The following is an 11,450-nucleotide window of genomic DNA, read 5'->3' as shown; positions in this document are numbered from 1 at the left end:
CGAAATTGTTCTGGCAGTCATGTGTACCTGTAGCAGTTGCAAGGTCTGCAGCAATCTGACTAGGAGTGAGATACGTGTTCCTTTTCGCCACTAGGGCTACATATCGATCCTCTTACGCTGTTGTAGTACACCTGTGACCACCGGCATATTTTTGCTTACCATTGCCGCCCTCAGCAGCCTTTTTTAAATGACACTTTCAGACACAATCATTACTGTGACCACAGTAGCAAACCATTTATCGGTTTCGAACCATCCAACTCTTCGTCCATGTTTAGAAGATACTTTGCCATACCATACGGAATGACATGTCATCGGTTCCACAACAACCTTCATCAAGCACCGTACTGCATTAAATGTCAAATGCACATAGAGTGTTCATGCCTGGGCTTCACTGCACATAACATGTTTCCCCCCCTACATTTCCTTTTGCTGTCAATGGTCAGGTGCTGTGTAGCAATTCTCGGTTGTTCTGCAGCAATTCGCAGTTTTCCTTAGCAGTTGTCAAGCAGTGCATTTGCTTAATAGCTGTGGCAGAATATCACTTATGGGACTGCTTTATTACCAGGTCTTGAAGCCCACCAGAAACATCAGTATAGTGTACAAAGCTATCGTTGTTATAATAATATTTGAATTAATTTTGCCACCAGTATCTCTATGAAAGTACTTCTGTTCTTAGGGGACATTCCAGTCATATGTAGAATCAGATAACTATGTTATGCTGTTAATTTAGGATAGAATGTAAACTGTACAAAATTGTTGTTTCTTCTCCTTTGATTATAAGCGTATCATAATATATAGTGAACTCTAAACTGAACAATATTCAGAGAATTAAAGTGTGATATCAGTGAGAAAGAGCGAATGGGGTATTTATGTAACAAATGTGGGAAAGCTAATTTCATGAGAAGAGAAACACAGGAATAGCCAGCATGTTGAAAAGCTCCTTACAGATGATGTACAGAATGAAAGATAACTTAACCTGAGCTTAAGTTGACCCACTAGACACTATGTGGAGAATAGCGTACCCTCTACATGCTGCACCACGTGGCAGTACATTGACTTTAAAAAAAAGTAAGGAAGCATATTTCTTCATACTGTGGCTGACACAATGACAAAGTATCGTAAACAATGATGAATATGAATAGCAATGGGACCATATACTCTGAGAACAACAAGCTACCAATACAAACTTTTGATCTCTCTTTTGTTGCACACATACGTTACACATGTCACTGGACTAATATTAATTTTTTGTGGTTATGCATAACAGCCATGGTGTAGGAACCAGTCAAATGAGATGAAATGGCATACTACTATATTCCACAGTAATTCTTCAATAATTTAACATATTTAAGTACTAATGCTAAGAGGCTCAACATACTAACAACGATGTTAAGTGTAGTAGAGCGACATACAGTGAGCTTAGTGAGTGTGCCAGTTACAATCCACCATAACTAAGTTACTACCAAACAGAAACTGTGAAGAAAAAATTAGTTTTCTTCAATAATAAGGTTCAGTAAATGAAATAATGATACTGATTCTAATGAGATCCTCATGTTGTTGAATTACAAGTTCATTCACTCTCAACAGACACTTTCAGGAGCCACAATCTTTCAGATTCATTTAGTTATTGCTACCAAATCGTATGCTTTAAGATAAGAGAATAATCTCACAGGGGTTGTGATCTGAGGTGTAAAGGGATTGAGGTACCACAAAACATTTTAAAACTCGGTAATGGAGTAGAGTGGAATAAGGTATATCATTGTGGCATAGCGACCAGTTCAGCATGTCAAGTACCCAGATATATAAATGATAATTTTTCTGTTGATTGTGAATCACATTTCTTAATGGACAATCATTTCCTATCAGGAAAGCAAACTATAATTAACATAGATTAAATTTTCTCCACTAAGACTTTCTTGGACTTCATGAAGTTTAGCTGTGACATTTCTGATTATGATGACTTTTTTCGAGATCTTATTCGAAAATCTAGATTTTGACCAACCACCTGCCTTCTTCTTCTTTTGCTTTGCTGAACTGCGTTTTGAAAATACTTTATCAACCGAAATTCCTTTAAAAATTATGATGAGGAGTATCATGCACGAATTTCAATAGTTCTCTTACTGCTAATTCATAACAGCAGTGTCGGAGACGTTTGAGCCAGTCATCTTGATCATTCTCGAGGCTGATGGTCTTGTAGTGTGAAGATCACTTTCATTCTATCTCTAGTACACCATAACTGCCTTCAACAAACAAAATTGCTTTAAATAACTTGAAGACTAATCCCATGAACAAATGCACTCTCCATACACGACTTGATATTTTGCAGAACTTTAGGAAATGGTAGTCTTAACCCAAGACCAGAGAGTAAACCTTTACTCAAAACTGTTATCACTCATTTTCAAAAAACAGAAATTATGTAGACAGCCAGTGAATTAACATTTACACTATGGAGCTCAAATTTTTAATGAAACTCATCTGTTGCTGCACCCAAGGATTTATCTGCAGAGATTCTGATTGGAGGACTCTGCAGTCTGTACTATATTTGTTGACGTCAAGCATATATAGAGAAATTGATTGAGTACAGTTTTATGCTGCTGAATAATGTAATGAAATTAATTTTCTTTCATTTAAGTGCACTTCAGTCTATTTAACTCTATTATAATGGTATATGTATTTAATGATCCATTTATCTGTTAAACGTTCATAGTAGCTGCTGCTCCATAGCTTGTATCTATTTACTGAAAACCATACTGCACCATCAGCTGCTGTGACTAACCACTTTATTTATGCTGCTAGTTCCAGTGCTAACAAATTATCATTAAGTGCCTATGGAACTGGTTACATAGTTAAAGTGATTCATCATAGCACATATTGGTGGTTCAATTTAACTTTGAAACACCTATATTGTATCTGGTGAACTTACTTCTCTGAGTATTTTTGTTATCATGACACAGTTTCATCATACAACATAATTCCTCTGTCATACAGGTATGGCCAACTGCATATGCTGAATGAAAAAGTTTCAAACTTTGAATAGGTTTTTGCACAAAGAGTTTTGACACAAGGAACCTTGGGTCTGCATGTGTCTTTTGTTGAGTTGCACAGTGAATACCTGCATGTCAGTGTCAATGTGTGTACTTATTTGGTGTCTTCTTTTTATCGAAAACATTGACTTTCATTTTAGTGGTCGGTATATGTCTTTGGAGCTCGAGATCCTGCCAACTGGTTTTCCTTTTATCTGTAAGGGGCACAGGAAACTTAATTGCTAAATATTTTCAAGTATAGCTTTTAGTTGTAATCTAAATCTGTCAGTCGATATTAGAAGCAATTGTTGAGAGGAAAGCTTTGGCCTTTCACCACACTCCTTATGGGAATATTTCAGATCACTTTCTGACACTTTCCTCAAATAAGTATTATTTCCGAAAGATAAAACTACCACTCTTGTAAAAAGGTCGTGCTGAAATGGATCAGATGTACCCAGGGAGGTGAATGTTTCACTTTTTTCGCCATTGAGCTCCGTTTTGACAATGATACAGTGCAGCTGTAGAGTTTTGTCTATGTTATTATGTGGCAAACTTCAGCCAGACAATACTGTTAGTACTCCCTCTTTCACTAATCAGTTTATTGAGTCTCGGAATTTTATTATTTATATTATAAGGCATATTGATAGTATATCTAAACATAATTAAGAGTAGTATGTGTTCATGACATATCCACAGTCCATGTACGATACGTTTATTCAATGAATACTGTCAGCAACTTCACAGTAAATTTGGTGTTTCATACCACATACTAATAACAACGACCTACAGCTAGACAACAAGAGTAAATTTCGTGAATACAGTATCACAGTTCGCTTCATTCTTAGTATTTTATGTCTCAGTAAATAATAGAGCCATAGAACTTGAAGCAAATGGCGTAAAATGTGTGACAGATATTATAAAAAGATCATTAAAGTAAATATGTTTAATATAGAATGTATGATTTTATAATTATCAATTATAACTATATCCTTTGGACCGCCATTTCGTGCTATAACTACATAATAACACCATATTTGAGTCAGATTTTCTTCTGGTTTGACCTAATGCTGCTGCTGTGTCTGATTTTTACTCAGATACTGTGTTGTTCTGATGCCTGGCACAGCAAACATTTTGCATATGATCTTCAGTTGGTGAACACTCCTGATTTTCTTTATTTATTTATTTCTCTACAGCCGGAAATCATTCAAGATTTTAAAAATTTCTGGCTTGTGTAAAGTAATAGTGTTGTTCAGTTGACATAATCATCGCCAACACTTCCCACTGGTGAAAGTGGCCTTGTTTGACTAGGAAGCACACAATCTTCAAGTCTTAGTTACCGATACATTTATCTTGATCATCTACCATAGTAGACTGCAAGTGTTGCTAAAAACATGCGAAGCCTTTATGTTCTCCATGCTCGTTTGTTTATTTCAGTAATCTATACATGACCCAGGCCAAGTTCTAGCAGGAACTGAATATGTACCTCAGATATTGAATGGGGACATTGAGGAGAGACTCTATAAAATGAGAATTTTTAACTGATTTCCAAGTGGCGAGATCTTTATGAAGATTTAGCTCACTATCTAGCTCAGAAATGACTGATCATAAAAGCTTTGACCGAGTTTGTTATTGAAGCCAGAGACAAAGGACTCTTCAGATTAGTTACAGTATCTTGTGGGAATGTCATGAACCGCTGTCACTATGAAATACGTTCAGACTATTGAGTAGAATTAATTTGAATAATAATGAAGAAAGCTGCATATTTTGGAAGCAATATCACTACTTCTCTTTTGTGCATTAGAAATATGATACACTTTGTTAGTTATGTAGTGAGAAAAGAAATATTGAAACCAAGATGTTAGCCATATTCAGATACTTTATGTATATTAGTATACTTTCGTAATACTCCCAGATACGATTTGTAACGCACTGCAAACAGGAATGTAAACAAGACATAGTCTCTAAAAAGTTATGTGTATCCAAATATTGTACTACTGGTAAGTTTAGTAGAGAAAAATATGTAAACAAATAACAAAATGAAAACAAGGCCTTTGGTTTACAAAGGGGCATTATTCTCAGTAGCTGAAAAAGAGAACGAAGCACTCTAACGAACGCCCAGCTAATGACCCACGTAGAAACTACATTCGCTGCACCAGCAACAATAAAAAGAAAAAATATAGCTCATGTATGAGGAAAGCGACAAATTCCTAATCCCAGAACAGAACATCTCATGAGACAACAGCTTGTAGAGACATCAAATATTGTACTGCAACAAGCCAAACTGCCTCAGTTTTCGAATCAACACAGATTAAGGGCTATTCTTGTTCTTCACAATAAAACTGATATCAGATTCGCTTCACCCCTTTCATCTTACCATTTTTGCATTACTTGTGCTCGCTCTTTACCTTGACTCTTCCTTCACTAGTAATGATTGGATTCAATTTTGTGTCAGCATTTTCGTCACATCGCAGGAAAACGCAAACGATTCCTCTCAGAGGCTTAATTCTACAAATATATATGATTCCTCTAGATCCTTCTGTTTTAAACATATGTTCTGCCAGGGACAGTTTTATAGTAATTCAGTTTGGAACTTTACAGTGGGAGAGGTGTTGAGCATCCATATTTTCTCCATATTCGCTTCCAGACGTTATTTTTGCTTGTACCAAATAAGGCACATTTGCTACATTTCACACTCAAAAGCTTTTCTCACTGTTGCCTGTGCGCCACTAATCCCTCCTCAGTTAGTCAACGATAGTGAGCCATGAGACGAAGCATTGTGCTCTGTGTCCTGTGTCTTGCTCAAAAATTTAAGATGAGTCATGATGCCTTACGTGAAATTCTTTGTTGTGAAACTTTTCACAGGCTTAGTGTTTCTTTGACTGTAATAAACAAATCAAAAATTTCTTTGAAATTAACCAGTATATCAGTATCCTCATCAACCATATTACTAGTGAACTAGGATTAAATATCTTGCTCAGGCGTTGCTCAACAGCATGTAAAAATTTTAAAAAATGCATAACACTGTGCTGTAATAACACTATGCCACAGTGTTATTCGTTTTAAGAAGTCGCATTACTTACATCGTATTTGAACATACACAGATTTTGTAACCAGGCTTAATCATTTTAGTCCAAATAATAACAATGGGGTTGCTGTTTAGTCTTCGGTCTGAAGACTGTTTTGATACAGTTCTCCACACTATTTTATTATGTGCAACACGCTTCATTTCTGCATAACTATTGCAACCTACATCCATTTGAACCTGCTTATTGCCTTGAAACCCTGGTCTCCATCTACAGTTTCCACCGTTGACACTTTCATCCATTAACAAACTGAGAATCCCTTGACGCCTCAGAATGTGTCCTGTCAAGTGATTCTTTCTTTTAGTCAAGTTGTGCTCCAAATTTCATTTTTCCTCAATTTAGTTAAGTGGTTCCTTATCAGTTATTCCATCTAACCACATAATGTTCAACGTTCTGATGTACCAGTACTTTTGAATAGGTTTCTTTTATTGTCTTGTCTCAACTGCTTATCATCCAAATTTTTTTACATCCTGACAAATACCTTCAGGAAATGTTTCCAAAGATTTGGATTTATGTTAGATGTTAACAAATTTCTCTTCTGCCGAAACCCTTTTCTTGCTATTTTGCTATTTCCAATCTTCATTTTATATCCTCTCTACCTTGTCCATCGCCAGTTATTTTGCTCCCCAAATAGCAAACCTCATAGACTTACTTTCAGTGCTTCATTCCATAACCCACTTTTATCACTGTCACCTGATCTAATTCAACTAAATGCCATTACCCTTGTTTTACACTTGTTGATACGCATCTTACAACCTCTTTTCTTATAACCTCTCTATCCATTTTGGTCAACTGTTCTTCCAGTCCCTTTGCCATCTCCGAGAGATTTTCCAGTGTTGTTGGCATAGTGCAAAGTTTTATATCTCCTTCTGAAATTTTGTTTCTCTTTCCAAATGCCTCCTTGGCTTCCTTTACTGCTTGGTCAATCGACAGTTTGAAATGCATCACAGATAATCCATAACCATGTCTCATTCCAATCCCAACAACTGCGTCCCTTTCATGCCCTTTGACTCTAACAACTACATTCTGATTTCTGTACAAGTTGAAGATCGCTCTTCGCGCCCTGTATTTTACCCCTGATACTTTCAGAATTTCGAAGAGCGTACTCAAGTCAACATAGTCAAAAGCTTTCTCCAAATCTGCAGATGCTATTGACGCAGGTTTGCCCTTCTTTCCGCATTTTAAGACAAGACACGGGGCCAGTGTGGCTTTGCTTCTACCTACATTTCTCCGAAACTGCAATTGGTCAGAGGTTGGTTTCTATAATTTTTTCCCATTCTTCTGTAAATAATTCGTGTCAGCATTTTGCAACCATGATGTATTAAACTAATGGTACAGTAATATTCACACCTGTCAGCACCGCCTTCTTAAGAACAGGAATTGTTATAGTCTTCTTGAAATATCGGCATCTTTCACTTTACAAATCCTGCACGCAAGATGGAATAGTTTCTCAAGAATCTCAATGATTCTGAGGGAATGTCGTCTACTCCAATGGAGACATTTTGACTTACCAATTTCACAGCTCAGTCAAATTTCTCTGGCAGTATCATATTTTCCATCCGTGTTTCATCCTTCCATTCTTTGTTTTGTATGAGCTTGCCATCTGAGCTCTTGATAGTTATACAGCTGTTTCTCTTTTCTCCAATAGTCTGCCTAACTTTTTTATAGGTGAACTCTCTCTTTCCATTCATTACGCATGCCTCTACAGCCTTACATGTATCCTCTGACCATTCCTGTGTAGCTATTTTACACTTTCTGTCACACTCCATTTTTAAACGTCTGAATTCTGTTTCACCTACTTCATTTGCAGCATTTTCATATCTCCTCTTTCCATCAATTAAATTAAGTATATCTGTTGCCTATGAACTTCTACAAGGCTTATATTTTTACCTATTTGATCATCTACTGTACTCACTGTTTGCTATCATTTCTCTAAGCTACCCATTTGCCTTCTATTGCTCCCCTTTCCCTTGTTTCAGTCAATCATTACCTAATGATCCCTCTGAAACACCCAACATCTTCTAATTCTTTCAACTTCTCCAGGCACCCTCTTCTTAATTTCTTACCTTTTACAATTTCTTCTTCTTTAATCTGCAGTTCATGACAAATAAATTACGGTCAGAGAGTATATGTGTCCCCAGAAACGTTCTGTAGTTTAAAATGTGGTTTACAAATTTCTGTCTTACCATTATGTGATCTATTTGAAAATTTAAAATGCTTCCTCATCTTTTCCACGAGCGAAATAGTCCTCTAGTGATTTTTAAACCAGGTATTAGCAACAATTAAATTGTGTTGGGAGCTATATTTTACCATGTGGCTTTGCCTTACATTTCTCTCGCCCAGTCTACGCTCCACAATTTTTTCAACTTGTCCTTTTCGTACAATCGAATTCCAGTTCTGTATTACAATTACATTTTCCTGTCCCTTAACTATGAGAATAAGGTCTTTTCCCTCAGCAACCATTTTTCAATCTGTTCCTCATCTGTGGAGCAAGTTGCCATATAAACTTGTACTAGTATAGTGGGTGTTGGTTCGCCTCTGTTGCGGCTAGATAATCCATTCACTATGCTGTCCATAGTAGCTAACCCACAATAATATTTTCTTATTCATTATTAGACCTAGTCCTGCATTATCCCTATGTGATTTTGTATTTATTACCCTGTACTCACCAAACGTCCTGTTCTCCCCACCACTGCACTTGACTTTCCTAACATATCTAACTTCAACCTATCCATTTCCCTTTTGAAATTCTCTAATCCACCTACCCTCCACTGAGGTAAATGATCGAAAATTCCTCGCTCCTACTTCTCATGAGTAGTCCCTGCCCAGAGGTCAATATGGACAATAAAAGTTTTGCATCACCTCTATATTTCGAAATTTATGCCACAAAAATGGGCTATGACACATGAATATTCATGTACAATGTGTCCAGATCACCAAATAAAAAAAAAGATAAACATTTTCTAATGACTAAATCGTCTGCTTCCAATGGAGGGTTTTTCACAGCACTCCTGAGCAATGTAAATACGTGGTGGAGTGTCTCCTTGCTCGGATACCGGTTTGAAGCTGTTGTGGCATACCATCAAAGAGATCATCAGTCCATCCCTGGCCCAGATTGTCCAACTCTTGGCAACTGTGTGTTAAGTGGTGCAGAAGTACCGGTCATTGGCAATGTCCAAAAACAGCTCTTTTCAGTTGAGTCCACCCATGTTTGACTGGGTTCGGTTTCAGTGAACAGGCAGGCCACTGTATTCTGGTGATCCAAGTATGCTGAAGGAACGTATTTACCAGAACAGTACGATGTCCACGTGAGTTATCACCGATGAAGATGAAAACCTTTCCCAATGTTGACGATGTGGTCTCAGTATTGGTTGCAGAATCCCATCACTTTACTGTAGAGCAGTGATATTACCCTCAACGACCATGATAGTTATATAGAGTAAGGAGTAGTATTTAGTTGTACAGCCCCATGTAATAATACCCCAGAACATCACTCCACCACCACCTTCTTGAACATATGGGACGCAGTGTTAAGTCTTTCGATATTAACAGGTTGTCTCCTGAAGCGTTATCTGCAATTATCAGAGTAAAAGCAGCTCCGAGTTTCATCCATAACCAACACACAACACCAATCCTGAGGCGTCCTTTCTGCATGATTTCTTGTACATTAGTAATGGAGTCTAAGGTGTTGTGGTGTTCGCCATGATCGTCAGGAATGGAGATTCACATAATGCAATCGTCTCCTAACAGTTTGATGCGGTACATGACGTCCTGTGGCCTCTTCGAACGCCGAATTTCGTTCTGGAGCACTCAGCCCATGGTTATTTTGATTAAAAAGTCGTAGATACCTATCATCCTATGCATCTGTCGAAAGTGGCCGGTCTGTGTGGTGTAAGACCACGACAATACCTATCAATAGGAATCGATTCATGTTCACATCACATCACTTTGACTCCCAAGCACATGTCGGACAATTACCTTAGTTGACAAGCCTTCTGTGCGTGGTGTGATGATGTGGACCCGATCGTTGGTCGCAACTGTTCTTCATGGCATGATGGATGTTCACTCTACTGTTCCACAGATGTCTTTCATGCATCTCTACTGGTACTTTACTTTTAACTGAAATGTTATGATCATCCAGTCACACATGGCATTCTATCCATAGGCTGTGCTCATGGTAACTGTGTGTATGGTCTTCTGACTGATGCAGGAGTAATCATAACAGCAACACACCTGCGAGATATAGTGGGGTGATGCAAGAATTTTGTTGATGTGTGTATTCTAACTCAGGGATATTTTACCAGGTGGATGCCATCATTATTAAGATGTAAAGTAGAGGTACATCTCCTTGGGAAATATAATGGTTGTAGTTTCCCTTAGCTTTCAGCTGTGCTGCAGTATGAGCATTGCATGTTGGCTAATGTTACAAGATTAGATCAGTCAATCATGTAGGTTGTAGGCCATGTAACTACTGAAAGGGCTGCTGCCCGTCTTCAGGAAGCACATGTTTGTTTGGCCTCTCCACAGATAGCGCTCCACTGAAGTTGCACCTATGGTACACCTGTCTGCTTAGTAGAGGCACGAAGCCACCCCACCTTGGCATGGACCACAGTTTTTGGGGGATAATAGTAATAAAAAAAATTCAATAAGTTAATTCTGTCATCACCATTACTTCTCGAGCTAATAAGTGTTCCTACAGATGTCATTATTTTTAGAGGGGTGAAACACATGTGAGAAGAAATAATAATAGAATTATGAGTTTTTTTGTGGCGTTGGTATTTCTCTACCAAGTATGGTATTTTTGTAAATCATCTCCAGCTGTTGGAAAATATTGTACTATCTTATGAACCTCAGAGCGAGATATGTGTCAAACAGTAATTACTCACTGTCGCTACATACTGAGTAAGGAGCAGGTGCATTTGCTATGCTTTTTTTTAACGACAATGATTTATCAAAACCTCAGAAACGCTTCTTTCTCATTTCTTAACTGCAGGATTTAGTTTCATAAACATTTATCAATGAAATAAAGAGTTTTTCTTTCCTGGGATCTTAATGAAGGACATTATGTATTAAATATTATTCCTCATTTATTATTCGTTGTGTATACACCGCAAATAAGCAATTTTTTTCTCAACAATATCAACATGTCATCACACTCGAAGCACTGTCTAAGCTGAACAAGAATGGAATAGTAAGTCAGTCGTGACGTCCCTCGAAGAAAATTTCCAGAACTTGGAACTGGCTGACGAAAAATACGGATAGAGTGTGGATTATTGGGCCATCTCACTTTGTAAACATTAGAAATGGAAAACACAGCCCTAAATATATTTGTATCGAGCGACTG

Source organism: Schistocerca piceifrons, chromosome X, assembly GCF_021461385.2.
Source record: "Schistocerca piceifrons isolate TAMUIC-IGC-003096 chromosome X, iqSchPice1.1, whole genome shotgun sequence".
NCBI classification, from domain to species: Eukaryota; Metazoa; Arthropoda; class Insecta; order Orthoptera; family Acrididae; genus Schistocerca; species Schistocerca piceifrons.
The sequence above is the reverse complement of the archived record's forward strand: the minus strand, read 5'-3'. Positions refer to the sequence as shown.